This window comes from Pleurodeles waltl, chromosome 2_1 (assembly GCF_031143425.1).
Source record: "Pleurodeles waltl isolate 20211129_DDA chromosome 2_1, aPleWal1.hap1.20221129, whole genome shotgun sequence".
Taxonomy (NCBI): domain Eukaryota; kingdom Metazoa; phylum Chordata; class Amphibia; order Caudata; family Salamandridae; genus Pleurodeles; species Pleurodeles waltl.
The window spans coordinates 406925735-406944811 of record NC_090438.1 but is presented as its reverse complement, the minus strand read 5'-3'; positions in this window follow the sequence as shown (position 1 = coordinate 406944811).

The following is a 19077-nucleotide window of genomic DNA, read 5'->3' as shown; positions in this document are numbered from 1 at the left end:
CCGCACTTCCTTGGCGATGGCATGCCAAATACCCTTCTTCTGGTAGGTGCTGACCTAGAGGAAAGGTACAGGATGAAAGGAAATGACTCTCCCGTCCGGACCGTCATACTCTTTGCCCATCAGTTCCCACACATGCCCTGACGCACATCCACTCACCATCCTCACATGCAGGCCTCAGCCCCCCTCATGTATCTTCCATCCACACCACTCCATACATTCATGGCCCACGCATCATGCTCACAGTGTACTCACCTGTTTGTCTGGAGGACCGTAGAGTAGCGTGTATTGGGGAAGACCCCATCCACCAGTCTGTCCAACTCCTCCACGGTGAAGGCAGGGGCCCTTTTCCCAGACACATGAGCAATTGTCGCTTCTAGACTGAGGTCACAGCAGCACTTGCAGTGTAGGTCCTCTCCTGTTGAAGGTCAGGTATCAAGTGAGTGAACAGAAATGGCAGTCATGTCCCCGGCGGTGCGTACCGTCACCGCCGGCGTACATCATCATTGGCTCCTGGAACCCATTGGGCCCAATGATAACCAATGCTAAATTGCCCGGCAGTCTTCAACCGCCTACTGCGACACTGTACAATGCCAGCGCAGTTACCTCATTTGACCTGGTTCCTCCTTACAGGTCAGGCAGCAGCCATTTCAGGGGGGCACATGGCATGGCGCCTAACTGTGTCACAGCACATTTTGGCAGAAATACGGAAAAAGCACGCCACGCACGGATTTACTTACATTACAGCAAAAACACTTGTGCAACCTCTGTGGTACATGATCCTCTGCACACCATACTCCTCTATACGGCACACCCACTGGGGCAGATGATGAGATGGCGTCATCCTCCGGTGTACAGACCCCTGGTGGACCTGTCGACAATGGAAGACAGACACATCATTATCAACTACAGACTTGATTGTGCAACAATCCAAGAACTGTGTGCCCAATTGGAGCCAGACCTGATGTAAGCCATCGCCATCCCATAGGAATACCCCCTCTAGTGCAGGTCCTGTCAGTGCTCCATTTCCTGGCAAGTGGCTCCTTTCAAACTACAGTGCCCATAGACCTGCTGAAACACATGTGCAGCTACATTGTATTCCCCCAGGTGGAGGATTTGCCAACAGTGAAAGCTAACTTCTATGCCCTGGGACATATCCCCAACATAATTGGTGCCACTGATGGTATACATGTGGCATTCTTCCCCCCGCAGAAATGAACAGGTGTACAGAAATCCAAAAATCTACCATTCTATAAATGTGTAGATGGTGTGTTTGGCAGACCAGTACATCTCTCATGTGAATGCCAAGTATCCTGGCTCTGTGCATGATGCTTACATTTTGAGGAGTAGCAGCATCCCTTATGTGATGGGCCAACTCTAAAGGCACCGGGTGTGCCACACAGTATGAATAGGTGTCTGGGTATGGGGTAGTCACTAAGGGTTAGTGTGTGTCTAACATATTTCCCTTGACATTTGTAGGTGACTCTGGTTACCCCAGCCTCTCATGGCTACTGACCCCAGTGAGGAATGCCAGGACAAGGGCAGAGGAACGCTACAATGAGGCACATAGGCGAACTAGGCGTATTATTGAATGGACTTTTGGCCTCCTGAAGGCCAGATTCCGGTGCCTTCATCTAACAGGTGACTCCCTATACTACTCACTGAAGAAGGTATGCCAGATAATCGTGGCATGCTGCATGTTGCACAACCATGCTTTGCGACGCCAGGTGCCTTTTCTGCAGGAGGATGGGCCTGATGATGGTATTGTGGCAGCTGTGGAACCTGTGGACATTGAGGAAGAGGAGGCAGAGGGAAAAGATATTGACAACCGAAACATCATCATGCAGTACTTCCAGTGAGACACACGTAAGAAACTGGCACTGCTCATCTCATATCTGACTACTGTAGGACATTGTATAAGTAAGCCTCTTAACCTCTGTGTGTGGAAACTGACAGTTCACTTTGGCTTTCAATTTCACAGATCTGGGTACCTCATTCTGCCTTCTGCTATATTTACTGTTGCCCAACAACTGTCATATATTGGTATGTGCAAATGAACATTTACATTGATATTTGTGGAAGAAGTTGTAATTATACATTTGTGAACGTACTGACTCCAGATTGGTTTGTGATTCAAGGGTGTTTATTTATGGGTTAATGTGTATAGGGGTATGTGGAAGGGGCTGGGGTGATGGTGGAGGAAGGTCCATAGTTGAGTCCAGTCTCTCTGTATCACAGGTGCATTGTCCAATGGAGCAATGTCAGTTAAAGCTGGATAGGGTGACAGAGTGGGACAGAAGGGTGACAATCAGGAGAGTCTTATTTCCTGGCGGGATTTCGGCAATGTTCTATGTCTTCTGCCTGGATCGCAGGGACCATTTGCGGGGTGGTTCTCCTTCTGCAGGGGGTGGGGTGCGGGTGGCCTGTTGGTTCTGTGTCAGGACCTCCTGTCCACTAGCACCGGCGGACATGGAAGGCTGTTCATCGTTCGGGCTGGTGTCAGTGGCCCAGTGGTATGCCACTGTCTCCCTCATGGTTTTGGACATGTCTTCAAGCATCCTTGCAATGGTGACCAGGGTGGTGTTAATGGACTGCAAGTCCTCCCTGATCCCCAGGTACTGTCCCTCCTGCAGCCGCTGGGTCTCCTGAAACTTGGCCAGTTCCGTGCCCATGGTCTCCTGAGAATGGTGGTATGCTCCAATGATGTTTGAGAGTGCCTCGTGGAGGGTCGGTTCCCTGGGCCTGTCCTCCCCCTGTCGCACAGCAGCCCTCCCAGCTTCCCTGTTATCCTGCGCCTCTGTCCCCTGAACCGTGTGCCCACTGACACCAGGTCCCTGATTGTCTTGGGTTAGTGGGTTTGCCTGGGGTCCCTGTAGTGGTAGACACACTGCTGATTGACGTGTCCTGGGGACAGTGGAATGGGCCCGCTGGGTGGGTGCTGTGGTGGTGTTTCCAGAGGGGAGAGGTTCTGTGGTAGGTTGGGACTGTGGCAGGGGAACCAACTGTCCAGAGGTTCCTGATGGGCCGGTCGGTCATCTTGATCCAGGGGTGCAGAGCTGTTAACGTCACTGTGGGCCTCTTCTGTGGGGGGACTGGATATAGCCTGCACCCCTGTCCCCTGAAATTGTGTAAGGGTCCTGTTGGGGTGTAAATGCATTGTTATTGTATCTGTGTGTGCCATCTTGTGCAATGGGTGTGTTTCCCTCTATTACTGTGCTTGCAATATCACCTAGGCCCTTGTGTGAGTGGTGATTGTGTGCCCTGGGTGAGTCACTCCCTTGGACATGCTTTGGTGATGGGTGTCCATGCAGGTCTGTGATGGGTGTCCATGCATTGGTGTAACATGCAGGCCTTGGTATTGGGATGGGTGGGTTGTGATAGTAGGGTGTATGTGAGGTGGTGGAGTGATGGGTGTGCGGGAAGGGGGAGGTGCTTGTGGTGGCATGCAGGTAGGATGGGGATATAGTAGTAAAGATTTGCCTTACCAGAGTCCAGTCCTCCTGCTACTCCTGCAAGGCCCTCAGGATGCATGATTGCCAAGACTTGCATCTCCCATGTTGTTAGTTGTGGGGGAGGAGGTGGGGGTCCACCGCCAGTCCTCTGTACGGCTACCTTATGTCTGAATACCACGGGATGCACCTTCCCCCATAGGTCGTTCCACCTCTTCCTGATGTCATCCTGTGTTCTTGGATGCTGTCCCATTGCGTTGACCCTGTCGACAATTCTCCACCATAGCTCCATCTTCCTAGCAATGGATGTCTGCTGCACCTGTGGTCCGAATAGTTGTGGCTCTTCTCGGATGATTTGCTCCACCATGACCCTGAGCTCCTCCTCAGAAATCCTGGGGTGTCTTTGAGGTGCCATGAGGTGGTGTGAGTGATGTATGATGTGATGTGTGGGGTGATGTTTTAGGGTGTGTGGTGTTTTGTGCATGGATGGTGTATGAGTGATGGTGTTGTGTGCCTCTGGATGCTGGCGTGGTCTTTGCTTTTCTGTCTTTCTGCTTCTTCAAATTTTGTTGTTGTAAGTGGTTGTGGGTAATGTGGGTGTGTGTTTTATATTGGGTTGGGTGTGTGGGTGTGGGGTGTGTATGTGTATCAGGTGTGTGTATTTTGAATTGTCCAATGTGGTTGTGTTTTGTAAGTGTGAGTGTGTACCGTCAGTGGTTTACAGCGGCTGAATGACCGCCGCGTTGATTCGTGTGTCGTGATAGTATGGGCGTTTCCTGTTGGCATAACAGTGTGGATTTTGGTACGGCCAATTTATCACTGACCTTTGGTGTGGCGGACTTTTGTGGGTGTCTGTATTGTGGAGGATTTCTAACTGTGGGTCATAATACCCGTAGCAGATTTCCGCCACAGACACGGTATGTTGGTGGCCGTCGGCACGGCGGTCAGCTGACTTTACCACCAGGGTTGTAATGAGGGCCTATGTGCTTTAACTTTGTTCTCCATTAAGTTTTCCTATTTTTTCTTAGTTAGACAATACATTTTTAACTATAATACCAGGTATTTTCTTACCCCTTTCTCACATGAACAACATGTCTCAGTCAAACACAAGCAATGAAGAAGATGCAGTAAAAGCTTAATAGGTTTTTGTTAACAATACTTCAATCTACGATAAGTTGCATGTGCTGCAATGATTAGGATAATAAATAATGCAAGGAACAGAATGGTAAAGACAAGAGTCATTAATACAAAGACACCTACCATCTTGCAATAACATAAATGACATGAGATATGAAATATGTCCTAATACCCTAGCATGATGAATCTAACTCCTAACCTGAGGAGAGCTAGGTGTGATAAATCCAATCTGCCAATGCCTTGTCCATGAGAAGAGCCCCCAACCCTTGTTACCTTGGAATGAGGTCTCTAGCTCAGGGTCTGTAGGGACATGAAGACTGGGTCAGAGTCAAGGTGACGTGCAGCATTGATAGTATTGATGGCATCTGGTAGAATCCTTCTAATTATTTCTCTGTGTGAGATGTACTTATGCAGATCTGATCAGACCCCTGATGTAGGTCTGTTCCCAAACAATAGATAACAAGACATGCTAGGGACAGCAATTTATATAAACAATTCCCTCGAAGGTGCAAAGAGGGAAAGTACCTAATGTGAATACCTACAGTTTGTTTATCTTTGTCGCTTGATAGTGACACCTTAGTGCGGTGGCACTGATACCGTAAAACTAAAATATTGGCCTAAGAAAAAACAATGCAGCCATCTTGGAAGAATAACAATAAATATTTGCACAGAGGAAATTAAGTAGGGTAAAAGTCACTGGGTGATGGGGGCATGGGTCTACAAGCCATAAGGCTAAGCTCACGCCTGCTTTCTATTTAAAACAAGATATAATTCACTACAACATGTGGTGGTGTATGGTGCTGTAGTCTGTGGTGCAGTAAAAGATTCACAGTGAGCATGACGTAGTGGCAGGCCATTTGGTGATAAGCGTTTAACCAAACAAACCTCTCCTCCCCACCCACTTCAGCATTCCAAACTTGCTAAAGACAACCCATTACCAACAGCTGTCAAATTAAAACTGATCACATTTCATAACAAACATGTAATGCAGTTTTACTTAGCCAAGTAATTTGGGGTGCTACTTCTTGGGGCTGTCGAGTTCACAGTTCCCCTCCAGTAAGACAGAGGTGGCCTGGATGAGTCTGGGTCATACAATCACACCTTTCTGATTGGTTCATCAGGCCAGGCCACACCATATGATGAGGGTCCCTCCTAGCTCGGGCAGCGAATTGTTGAGGCATGACCACAGAGCCTTTGGTGATCCATAACCATAGACTTTATTTGTCTCCTCCTTGCCAACATCTGTAGATTTGTGTTTCCCTATAGTAAATGTTTTAAGAAAACCTTTTGCTGCCTTGAGGTTTGAAAATATCTTCTGTTTCTCTTTACAGTCAATGGATAGGCAAGCAGGATACACCAATGCGTATGTGTTAGAAATGGGGTTCTTGATTGGCAGTCAGGTTACCCCCTGTCCAAGCAAGGACCCTCACTGTAGTCAGGGTAAGTCACACACAATTCAATTATCTCGGCATGCAGTGAAATTTTACAGTGGTGCAGACTGTGCGTCGTTTCTGGCAGGCTATTCATCGAATTTCACCGCACAAGGAGTCCTTCTTGAAGAGATTAAGGTGGTCATTCCAACCTTGGCGGTAAAAGGCACTTACCGCCGTGCAGAAGACCGCCAGAACACCGCCGCGACCGCGGTAAACCGCCACGGTCATTCTGACCCACAACAGGCAATCCGACAAAATACAGACATCCACAAAAGTCCGCCACACCAAAGGTCAGCGAGAAACTGGCGATGACCAAACCTCCACCGTCACGCCAACAGAAATATGGCCATGCCATCACGACCCACGAATCCACGCGGCGGTCTTTCAACCGCGGTATTCTATTGGCGGTACACACCGCCGCGCTGAAAATACACACACATCTACAAAACACCGCCACATTGGACAATTACAAATACACACACCTGAAACACATACACACCACTCCCACACACCCAATACAATATAAAACCCACATCACCCTCAAACCTCCACGCCAACAGAATCGTGAACATGCACAGAGAAAAGAGATCCGAGCACCCAGACGCGCATTTTACTGTCACCCAGCAATATTAGCACGCACTTCACACAACACAACAATACACATCACCACACTTAGTACCACACAATCCACCCCACACATCACCCACACCACCCCATGGCACCGCAAAGACACCCCAGGTTTTCAGAGGATGAACTCAGGGTCTTGGTGGAGGAAATTGTATGGGTAGAGCCACAGCTCTTCGGGACACAGGTGCAGCACACCACCATTGCCAGGAAGATGGAGCTATGGAGCAGAATAGTCGATAGGGTCAACGCTGTGGGACAGCACCCAAGAAATAGGGACAACATCAGGAAGCGGTGGAACGACCTATGGGGGAAGGTGCGTTCAATGGTATCCAGGCACAACATCGCGGTGCAGCGGACTGGCGGCGGACCCCCACCTCCTCCCCCAGAATTTACAACATGGGAGGAGCAGGTCTTGGCGATCCTGCATCCTGAGTGCCTCGCAGGAGTATCTGGAGGAATGGATTCTGGTAAGTCAAAATTTCACTACTTTATCCCCCCCACCCCACCTGCATGCCAACTCATACCCCCACCCTCACCCTCACCCCCATCACACCTACTCCCTGCAAATGTCTCACCATCACAACCCACCCATCCCAACCCCAAACCCTGCATGCGACCACAAAGCATGGACACCCATCACCAAAGCATGCCCACTGCACATACCCATACACCCCCCCAAACCACCATCACTAAAGCCCCCAGACGGGAATGCCAGCACTGGGGTACACGGGCACCCACCCATTGCACGCTATGGCACACACAGATGCAATAACCATACTTTTATACCCCTGCAGGACCCTAACGCCACATCACCGCGCAGGAGGGTCCACAAATGTCCACACCACCCCCAGAAGAGGCCCACAGTGATGACAGCACCTCTGTCGACCTGGATCTAGATGACCAGCCCGGCCCATCGGGGACCTCGGGACAGTCGGTTACCCTCACCCAGACACAGGCCTCCACAGACCTTCCCCCCTCTGGAAACACCAGCACAGCACCCACCCAGCGGGCCAATACCTCTGTCCCCAGGACACGTCAAGCAGCGGTGTGTCCACCACTACAGGGCACCCAGGGTAACCCACCACCCCAACAACAACAGGGACCTGGGGGCAGTGGTAGTGGGCACACGGTCCAGGGGACGGAGGCACAGGGAAACAGGGGAACTGGGAGGGCTGCTGTGCGACAGGGGGAGGCCAGGCCAAGGGAACCCACTTTCCACGAGGCCCTCTCCTCCATCATGGGAGCATACCATCATTCCCAGGAGACGATGGCAACGGTACTGGCTAGGTTTCAGGAGATCCAGCTCCTGCAGGAGGAACAGTATATGGGGTTCAGGGAGGAACTACGAAACATCAGTTCCGCCCTGGCCACCATCGTAGGGGCTCTGAATCAGGTAGTCACCACATTGCGGGACACTGTGGCACCACAAAGGGCCCCTCACACTAGCATGGACCAAGAACTGCCTACTACCTCTGCCGGCGCTAGTGGACAGGAGGCCCCGCCACAGGACCAACAGGCCACCACCACCCCACCCCCTGCAGAAGGAGAACCACCCCGCAAGCAGTCCCTGAGATCCAGGAAGAAGACAGAGTAAGATGCCAAGACCCCCGCCAACAAAGGATACCTCCCTGATTGTCATCCCACTGTCCCACATTGTCACCCTGTCCACCCTTAAACTGCCCCTGCTCCACTTTCCAAAGGCATTTGGACAATGCACCTGTGATACTAATACTCTGGACTCTGCCATGGACATTCCTCCACCATCACCCCTCACCAATTTGCAACCACCCACCAACATAGAGCACTGTAATAAAGACAGTTTTTGCACAAAACAATCAGGATTCTGGCTGTGATTTGGAACAAATGTATTAGGCATGACCGTGCAAAAATGCTGATTTACATTGTGATGACAACATACCAATGTCACACAGCTGTAGTCCATGGGGAAACAAAGCAGATGTCATGCAGTAGGACCCACAGCTCTGAAATCGGAAGGGAAAGTCACAACTCAGTTACCATACACTGGGGGAAAAGGTCAGACAGTAGAGAGGGAGTAGTCTTTAAGTAAATGTAATATGCCGGTGTGGATTCTTACCTGTGTGTCATTGAAAATACTGCTGTATTACTGTGTTCCTGTTCTCTATGTCGTCCTCTTCGGCTTCCTCGTCTTCACTCTCCACAGGCTCCACAGCTGCTACAACACCACCATCTGGACCATCCTCCTGCAGAAAAGGCACCTGTCGTCGCAAAGCCAGGTTGTGAAGCATACAGCAGGCCACGATGATCTGGCACACCTTCTTTGGTGAGTAGAATAGGGATCCACCTGTCATATGGAGGCACCTGAACCTGGCCTTCAGGAGGCCAAAGGTTCGCTTGATCGCCCTACTAGTCCTCCCATGTGCCTCATTGTACCGTTCCTCTGTCCTTGTCCTGGGATTCCTCACTGGGGTCAGTAGCCATGACAGGTTGGGGTAACCAGAGTCCCCTAATAGCCACACCCGGTGCCTCTGGAGTTGACCCATCACGTAAGGGATGCTGCTATTCCGCAGGATGTAGGCGTCATGCACTGACCCGGGGAACTTGGCATTAACATGGGAGATGTACTGGTCAGCCAAACACACCATCTGTACATTCATGGAATGATAACTCTTCCTGTTCCTATACATCTGTTCACTCCTGCTGGGGGGGACCAAAGCAACATGTGTCCCATCAATGGCACCTATGATGTTGGGGATATGTCCAAGGGCATATAAATCACCCTTCACTGTAGGCAAATCCCCCACCTCAGGGAAAACGATGTAGCTGAGCATGTGTTTCAGCAGGGCAGACAACACTCTGGACAACACCTTGGAAAACATAGGCTGGGACATCCCTGATGATATGGCCACTGTTGTTTGAAATGACCCACTTGCTAAGAAATGGAGTACTGACAGAACCTGCAGTAGAGGGGGGATCCCTGTGGGTTGGCGGATGAGTGACATCAGGTCTGCCTCCAGCTGGGCACACAGTTCATGAATAGTGGCTCGGTCAAGCCTGTATGTCAGTATGACATGTCTTTCCTCCATTGTCGACAGGTCCACCAGCGGTCTGTACATGGGAAGATTTCTCCATCTCCTCGCATGTCCCAGCGAACGGTGCCTATGAAGGACAACAGCGAGCACAGAGTCAATCAACCCACAGGTACGTTCCCACAGCTTGCACATAACACGATTCCCAATGCATTGAATGGCTTGTATGAGTGTCGATGCAAGGCCTAGGTATGTGTGACGCAGTAGAAAGTAAGCCATGTGGGCCCTTGAAATGGCGACTGCCTGACCTGTGAAGTGCGACAATGGGATGTGAGGTCAATGCACTGGCGTGGCACACCGTGGCGGTAGGCGTTCGAAGACCGCGACGCAAAGCAGCATTGGTTCACATTGAAACCTGTGGGTCTCAGGAGCCAATGACGATGTGCGCCGGCGGTCGCGGTACGCACCGCCGCGGTACGCACCGCCGCGGTCGTGACCGACATTTTCTATCTGCTTAATCACTCGATACCTGATCTTCGACAGGAGAGGACCTACACTGCAAGTGCTGCTGTGACCTCGGTCTGGAAGAGACAATGGCTCATGCGACTGGGGAAAGGGCCCCTGCCTTCACTGCTCAGGAATTGGAGAAACTTGTGGATGGGGTCCTTCCCCAGTACATGCTACTCTACGGTCCTCCAGACCAACAGGTAAGTACACTGGGACCATGCTTTGTGGGAAATGCCTGTGTTGAGTGGGGTGGATGAAAGATGGTGGGGAGGGGAGCGATTGAGGCATGCATCAAACGACGGTGAGTGCATGTGCCACATGGCAAGGGTAGGGATGGGGGGCCACTCACATTGAGGGTGCAGAAGGTGATGACTATTCTTCTCCCCCTGTACATTTCACATAGGTCAGCGCCCACCAGAAGATCGATATTTGGCGTGCCATCGCCAAGGACGTCCGGACCCTGGGGGTCCACCACAGATGGGGCACCCACTGACGGAAGAGATGGGAGGACATCCGCCGCTGGAGCAAGAAGACAGCGGAGGCTCAGCTGGGGATGGCCTCCCAACGTGGGAGGGGTGCCAGTCGGACTTTGACCCCCCTGATGTCCCGGATCCTGGCGGTGGCCTACCCCTATTTGGATGGGCGCGTGAGGACATCACAGCAGACACAAGGGGGTGAGTACACTCTCATTCTGCTGACTTTGCGCGCAGTGGATGTGTCGGGGTGGGGGAGGAGGGCTGTGGGTATCCCTAGGCCAGGGCGATTTCTGTAGGCTAGGCCCCTCCGTAAGGCATGGCCCTGTGCCCCCGCCCACCACCTCTGTAGGGTGCCAAGTACAGCTATTCATGGCCCTGTGTCATCTATGTGTGCAGATGTTGCCCATAGGCTTGTAGGCCATGTCCCACGGATTGAGTAGTCGACCCCAAGTGCGCGGCGTAGTTCAGGGGGCTTCTGTGTCTGTCCTGTCCGCCAACGGTGTCGCCAATGCATGCACTCAACATTTCTTTATTTTTCCCCACCCGCCTTTTTTGTTGTCTTCCTGTTCATGTGTGCATTAGCATCATCAGGCGGAGGAGAAGTGGCATCGGAGCACGAGGGAGCTGCATCTCACATGGCCATGGCGGGCCATGCAACGGATTCTGAATTCACCAGTGAGACGGAGGGCGAGGGGAGCTCCACAGCGGGGACTCGTGCTGATGTCAGTGACAGCTACTCGTCCTCTGAAGGGAGCTCCCTTGTGGTGGCGGCAACATCTGTGCCCCCCGCAACAACAGGTACAGCCGCCAGCCAGCGCACCAGCACCGCCCTCCCAGCACCCCCTCAGCGTTTGCCCCGTGCCCGCTCACCCAGGAAGGTGGGCATCTCCTTCGCCCCAGGCACCTCAGGCCCTGCCCCAGTCACCCCTGCTGCCCTCATTGAGGAGGTCATTGACCTCCTGAGGACGCTCACTGTTGGGCAGTCTACCATTTTGAATGCCATCCAGGGTGTAGAAAGGGAGGTGCACCAGAGTAATGCATACCTGGAGGGCATTCATTCTGGTCAGGCTGCCCTTCAGCGATTGTTCAACACTCTGGCCTCAGCACTGATGGCAGCCATTGTCCCTGTCTCTAGCCTCCCCCCTCCAACTTCCTCCACCCATACCCAATCACCTGTACCTCTGCCTATCCCAGACACACCATCAGACCAGCCTGCACACACCTCAACACCCAAGGGAAGCTCAGCCAGACATAAGCACCACACATCACACAGGCATTCACACAAGCAACATCCACATGCAGACATACCAACACCCACTGCCTCCACTGTGTCCCCCTCCTCCTCGTCTCCCTCCTCCCTCCCTGTCACGTCTCCACTCACACCTGCATGCACAACATCTTCAGCCACTACGTCCATCACCTGCACACCCACCAGAAGCCCCCGCACACGTGCAGTCACCACCCCCACCACCATTCACATGTCCCCTGTGTCCTCTCCCAGTGTGTCTGTCACCCCCACTTCCAAGATACACAAACGCAGGCAGCCACCCACCCACAGGCATCCACCTCACGACAGCCTCCAGCCCAAGCACCTCAACCCAAAGACACCAAACTTCAAACTCCTACAACCACAACCTCTTCCTCCACTCCCATACCCACTACACCTACCCGTCCCTCTGTTCCTAAAATGCTTTTCCTTTCCAAACTTGACCTCTTTCCAACAACTCCCCCACCCCGTCCATCTCATAGGACTCCAGTCAGCACCTCAGCCACCACAAAAGCGGGACCTGTCATGACAGTCTGCCATGGACTGTGGAGTTCCCCACCCTCAAGGGCAGCCAGTTCAGTACGGAGCCAAGGCACAGCCAGCCCACCCCCGGAAAAACATCCGAAGATTGGCAGTGGCCGGCGCGAGAGGCCGAAAACACCAGGGACTAAAATCGGAACGGCAGCATGCCCGACAAAACCGCCATCAGCCCAGCTGGCCAGGAGTGCCCCGCCAGCCCCATCCCAGGTGGGCAGGAGGACACCAACAGGCCTGGGACTGCAGCCCAGGAGGGCCCCGCCAGCCACATGACAGATGGCCAGGAAGGCCCCGCCAGCCACAGGTCAGGGGGCGAATGACCTCCACGCCATGGCCGGTTCCGCTGAACTGGGCACTCATCCGAAGCACCGCTGAACTGGGCACCACCGTCTCAAGCACCGCTGAACTGGGCCCTTCATCTCAAGCACCGCTGCACTGGGCACCGCCGTCTCAAGCACCGCTGCACTGGGCACCACCGTCTCAAGCACCGCTGCACTGGGCACCGCCGTCTCAAGCACCCCTGCACTGGGCCCTTCATCTCAAGCACCGCTGAATGGGCCCTTCATCTCAAGCACCGCTGAACTGGGCCCTTCATCTCAAGCACCGCTGAACGGGGCCCTTCATCTCAAGCACCGCTGAACTGGGCACCACCGTCTCAAGCACCGCTGAACTGGGCACCGCCGTCTCAAGCACCGCTGAACTGGGCCCTTCATCTCAAGCACCAGTGAACTGGGCCCTTCATCTCAAGCACCGCTGCACTGCGCACCGCCGTCTCAAGCACCGCTGAACTGGGCCCTTCATCTCAAGCACCGCTGCACTGGACACCGCCGTCTCAAGCACCGCTGCACTGGGCACCGCCGTCTCAAGCACCGCTGCACTGGGCCCTTCATCTCAAGCACCGCTGAACTGGGCCCTTCATCTCAAGCACCGCTGCACTGGGCACCGCCGTCTCAAGCACCGCTGAACTGGGCCCTTCATCTCAAGCACTGCTGCACTGGGCACCGCCGTCTCAAGCAGCGCTGCACTGGGCACCGCCGTCTCAAGCACCGCTGCACTGGGCCCTTCATCTCAAGCACCGCTGAACTGGGCCCTTCATCTCAAGCACCGCTGCACTGGGCACCCCCGTCTCAAGCACTGCTGCACTGGGCACTGCCGTCTCAAGCACCGCTGAACTGGGCCCTTCATCTCAAGCACAGCTGAACTGGGCCCTTCATCGCAAGCACCGCTGCACTGGGCACAGCCGTCTCAAGCACCGCTGAACTGGGCCCTTCATCTCAAGCACCGCTGAACGGGGCCCTTCATCTCAAGCACCGCTGAACTGGGCACCGCCGTCTCAAGCACTGCTGAACTGGGCCCTTCATCTCAAGCACCGCTGCACTGGGCACCGCCGTCTCAAGCACCGCTGCACTGGGCACTGCCGTCTCAAGCACCGCTGCACTGGGCCCTTCATGTCAAGCACCGCTGAACTGGGCCCTTCATCTCAAGCACCGCTGCACTGGACACCGCCGTCTCAAGCACCGCTGAACTGGGCCCATCATCTCAAGCACCGCTGAACTGGGCACCGCCGTCTCAAGCACTGCTGAACTGGGCCCTTCATCTCAAGCACCGCTGCACTGGGCACCGCTGTCTCAAGCACCGCTGCACTGGGCACCGCCGTCTCAAGCACCGCTGCACTGGGCCCTTCATCTCAAGCACCGCTGAACTGGGCCCTTCATCTCAAGCACCGCTGCACCTGGCACCGCCGTCTCAAGCACCGCTGAACTGGGCACTGCCGTCTCAAGCACCGCTGAACTGGGCCCTTCATCTCAAGCACCGCTGAACTGGGCCCTTCATCTCAAGCACCGCTGCACTGGGCACCGCCGTCTCAAGCACCGCTGAACTGGGCCCTTCATCTCAAGCACCGCTGAACTTGGCCCTTCATCGCAAGCACCGCTGCACTGGGCACCGCCGTCTCAAGCACCGCTGGCCCATTGGCGGCAGGGGCAGGCCCGCATCTGTGTCGGGCAGGGCTGCACGAAGCACTCTGGGCACCAGTCCCCCTCCAGAACCAGTGGAGACTGTTATCCACTTGTGAGACTGTGGCTTTGCACGCCCCAGAATATGGCAGTGGGCAACCCACCCACTGTATAGACTTGAGAGACTGTGGCTTTGCACTCCCCAGGATGTAACAGTGGGCAAGCCACCCACTGTAGAGACTTGAGAGACTGTGGCTTTGCACTCCCCAGGATGTAACAGTGGGCAAGGCGCCCACTGTAGAGACTTGAGAGACTGTGGCTTTGCACTCCCCAGGATGTAACAGTGGGCAAGCCACCCACTGTAGAGACTTGAGAGACTGTGGCTTTGCACTCCCCAGGATGTAACAGTGGGCAAGCCACCCACTGTAGAGACTTGAGAGACTGTGGCTTTGCACTCCCCAGGATGTAACAGTGGGCAAGCCACCCACTGTAGAGACTTGAGAGACTGTGGCTTTGCACTCCCCAGGATTGAACAGTGGCCATTGAGGCCCCTCGTGGATTTGGAATCGTGGACTCATCTGGCTGAGGTGCCTCCCCTTCCCTTCCCCCTGAGGTGCCTTTAGTTTTGCTATCTGATGCCCCTGCAGTGTTCTCTCCTTTGGAGTCAGGTATCCTGTGTGGGCTTTGCCCATGTGATTTGGGCCCAGTGGTCCACGAACAATGCCTGCTACAATGATCGGACTTGTAAATTTATGTATATATGTTTTAGATGTGTGATATATTTTTAAGCCAGTAATACAATATATTCCAATGTTTAGAATCATTTCCTTTTGTCTTTGCATTGTTCTGGGGGATTTGGGCGGGTAACTGATGTATTGCTATGCATTGATGTGTGTGTTGTAGTGGGTGAGGGTGGGGGTGGGTGTGTGGCGTATGTGTGTCCCCGTAATTTTTTGCCTCTCCCCTCCCCTGTGTCGTAGGTGCAGTACTCACCGTTGTCTTCTGCGCCGGCGTTCGTGCTCCTGGTAGAGGAGCAGGAAGAGTATCGCTGGGAGGATGTGGAGTTCGGGTTCCATGCTGTCCAGATTCCTCGTGGGGTGTATGGAGGTGAGCGTTTTCCGTTCGAAATGGCTGTTTCTGTCGTGTTTTTATCAGCGGGGCTACCGCCCCGGAAAAGGTGGCGGATTGGTAGGTTGTGATAGGGTGGGCGGTACATTGACTCCCGCCTGTCTGTTGGCGGTGACCGCCGCGCTGTTTGTTTGTCCTGCCGTGGCGGGCGGTGTGTTGAAGTGGCGGTCTCTGTTGGCGGTTTCCGCCAGGGTCGGAATTCCATTTTTTTTTCAGCCAGACTGTTGGCGGTTTAGCCGCCGCTTTAACACCGACCGCAAGGGTTGGAATGACCCCCTAAGTCTTTTTGGTCCTGAGACATCAGGCAACAGGAGGCAAGCTCTATCCAAGCCCTTGGAGAGCACTTCTTCACCACAGCCAGAGAACAGCAAGGCAGCAGGGCAACAGCAAGGCAGCAGTCCTTCACAAAAAGCAGTCAGGTGAGTCCTTTGGGCAGCCAGGCAGTTCTTCTTGGCAGGATGCAGGCTCTGGTTACAAGTTTCTTCTCCAGGAAGTGTCTGAGTTGGTAGGGGCAGAGGCCCTGTTTATATACCCAAATGTGCCTTTGAAGTGGGGGAGACTTCAAGGAGTGGCTTAGAAGTGCACCAGGTCCCCTTTCAGTTCAATCTGCCAGGGTCCCAGTAGGGGGTGTGGTAGTCTTTTGTGTGAAGGCATGCCCGCCACCCTCCCAGTCCAGGAAAACCCATTCAAAATGCAGATGTATGCACGTGAGGCTGAGTATCCTGTGTTTGGGGTGTGTCTGAGTGAATGCACAAGGAGCTTTCAACTAAACTCAGCCAGACTTGGATTGGAAGACACAGAAAGATTTAAGTGCAGAGAAATGCTCACTTTCTAAAAGTGACATTTCTAGAATAGTAATATTAAATCCAACTTCACCAGTCAGCAGTATTTTATATCACCATTCTGACCATACTAAATATGAGCTTTCTACTCATTTCAGATCACCAGCTACCACTCAAACAATATATGAGGGCAGCCCAATGCTGCCTATGAAGGGAGCAGGCCTCACAGCAGTGTAAAAACAAATTTAGGAGTTTTACATTACCAGGACATGTAAACTACATAAGTACATGCCCTGCCTTTTGCCTAAACAGCACCCTGCCCTGTGGGTTACCTAGGGCATAACTTAGGGGTGTCTCATATGTAGAAAAAGGGGAGTTTTAGGCTTGGCGAGTACTTTTAAATGGCAAGCCGAATTAGCAGTGAAACTGCATATACAGGCCTTGCAATGGCAGGCCTGAGACAAGGTGAAGGGACTACTTCAGTGGGTGGCACAATCAGTGCTGCAGGCCCACTAGTAGCATTGAATCTACAGGCCCTGGGCACATACAGTGCACTCTACTAGGGACTTATAAGTACATTAAGTAGTCCAATTGGGTATGATCCAATGTTACCATGTTTACAGGGAGAGAGCATAGGCACTTTAGCATTGGTTAGCAGTGGTAAAGTGTGCAGAGTCTTAAAACCAGCAAAAACAGTATCTAAAAAGTGAAGGGAGGCAGGCAAAAAGTTAGGGGTGACCACCCTAAGGCTGTCAGGTCTAACAGTAAGGAATCTCAACTTTTTGTAATTGCCTCTTTATGGAGAGAAACAACCAGTGGGCTACCTGCACTGCTGGAGTGAAGTCGGGGTAGAAGGCAATCTGAGACGTTGGTGGCTTCTGTCTGTTTTCCCCATGTCCACGAAGTAGGATTGTCAGCGTAGGTTCTTGATTGTTTCACACACAATTGTAGTTATAAGCTACTCTTTATTCCTGATGTGGGATCTGTTCTGAGAAGTGTGGCAACATCAATCAAAAGCCACCCAAGGTGATAAAAGTTGTTCCTTTTGTGTCACCCTATGAACAAACTCCCTCCAGTAGCCCTGGATATGTGGTGATATCTGCAGCCAAATTTATTTGGGGTGCTATGAACAGCAGCTAAGGGGCACACAATGAAAGTTGCAGCCAAAAACATGGTTCTCTATGTCCCACCCAGGCATAATACTTTTTTGTTGTGTGAACAATCTCAGGCAATCATCTTTAATATCTTGTGCTTTGGCAGCAAGCAGTCCACAGTGATCACTTCATGGCAGAGTCCTGACATGCGCCATTCCTCACTGGGCTTTTAAATTCATGCTCAGGGGCCAGATACAAGGCATGTAGTGGGGTTTCAGACACTGTGGGTGTTACCAATATTGGGTCCAAATCTGGTTGCAAGGTCACCACTTGAATGTCTCTATATGTTGGCACCGAGCTCCACAGTGCTGCGTGTGCTTAAGCAGTGACTGCCGCCCCAGCTGACTCCAGCCACCACTCAATGTTGTGGCCACTAGCTATCCAGGAGCATGTATGACAGTCATGAGATGGTTAAGGTTATGAGTGGGGGAAGGTGTGGCTCGCGTTGGGTCACTAGCAGGTGCAGGCTGTGAATCACTGTGCAGGGATGGAGGTGGGACCCAGGTGAGTTCTCCAGGGGTGGCAAATATATCAAATAGACTTGGTACGATATTTGTATTCTAACTTCTCGAATTGTTGTGCCCCGGTATCACTCTTTATTCCATTCCACACTGAAGACTTAAATTAAGCACCTCCCCAGGGCCCCCCACTTTGGTGCTCCCGGTCTACCTGGTGCGCTGCAAAATATGGTTGCGCACTTGCAACAGCCACACAGCGAGGGGCCTGCCACCCCAGTGCCATCTTCTGCACATGCGGCTGCTGCCTTTTTGAGATCCTAGGCCTACGGGTTGCTCACTGCTTACTGGCCTCCCGAATGTGTGCTGGCATCTCCCCCAGCCAGTGGGAGCTTCTCAGTCGGGCACAGGGCCACCGAGAGGCCAGGCACACCCTCCAAAGCCCATGTCACCTGCACTTGTCACACTGTGATGCCTCCAGCCACTGGCTTGTTCCTTCAGCCGCGCCCAAGGGGTGAACAGCCGCATATTTCTTTTGCTGCCACAGCCAGTGGAAGCGTGCTAGCAAGTTATGGGACCCGCCGAGTGCCCAAGGTGTATCTCCGAGGCCCACAGCAGCACACTTGTTCTGCTATGTGGCCTCTAGCTGTCTAGCGTGGTGAGTTCAATGGCTCATCTCCTTAGCACAGCCCACATGGCAAACAGCGGCTGTTTCCTTTTGCTGCTGTACAAGGTCACGTTGCACCAAATGGGCCAGCAGTTCCCCACATGTAGCTCAGCCTGAAATTTATCCTCAATTTGTTATAAATTCGGCGTATGGCAGGTTAATCTGTGGATTTTGTTGCCTGGCCAGCAGAGCTACACTACAGTGTAACCATCTTGCCGTGGGCTCTGTGAAGCCCCAACATATGTGACCTCAAGAGCCCAAATCTAAGAGGTCCAAAGATATTTTACTAACCACGCAGTAACCACTACTTCTGCTGGGGACTATTAAGCCCTTAACTGATATAAATGTTTGTCTGGTGAATCATCGAGGTTAGGCCAGATGTGACTGAGATACTGGAAATGCTCTCCCAATCTTTACAGTCCTTAAGATGGAGATGGGATCACATTAATTGGGGACAAAGGTTTGCCAGTGATCGGACTAGAGTCTGTGCATAATACT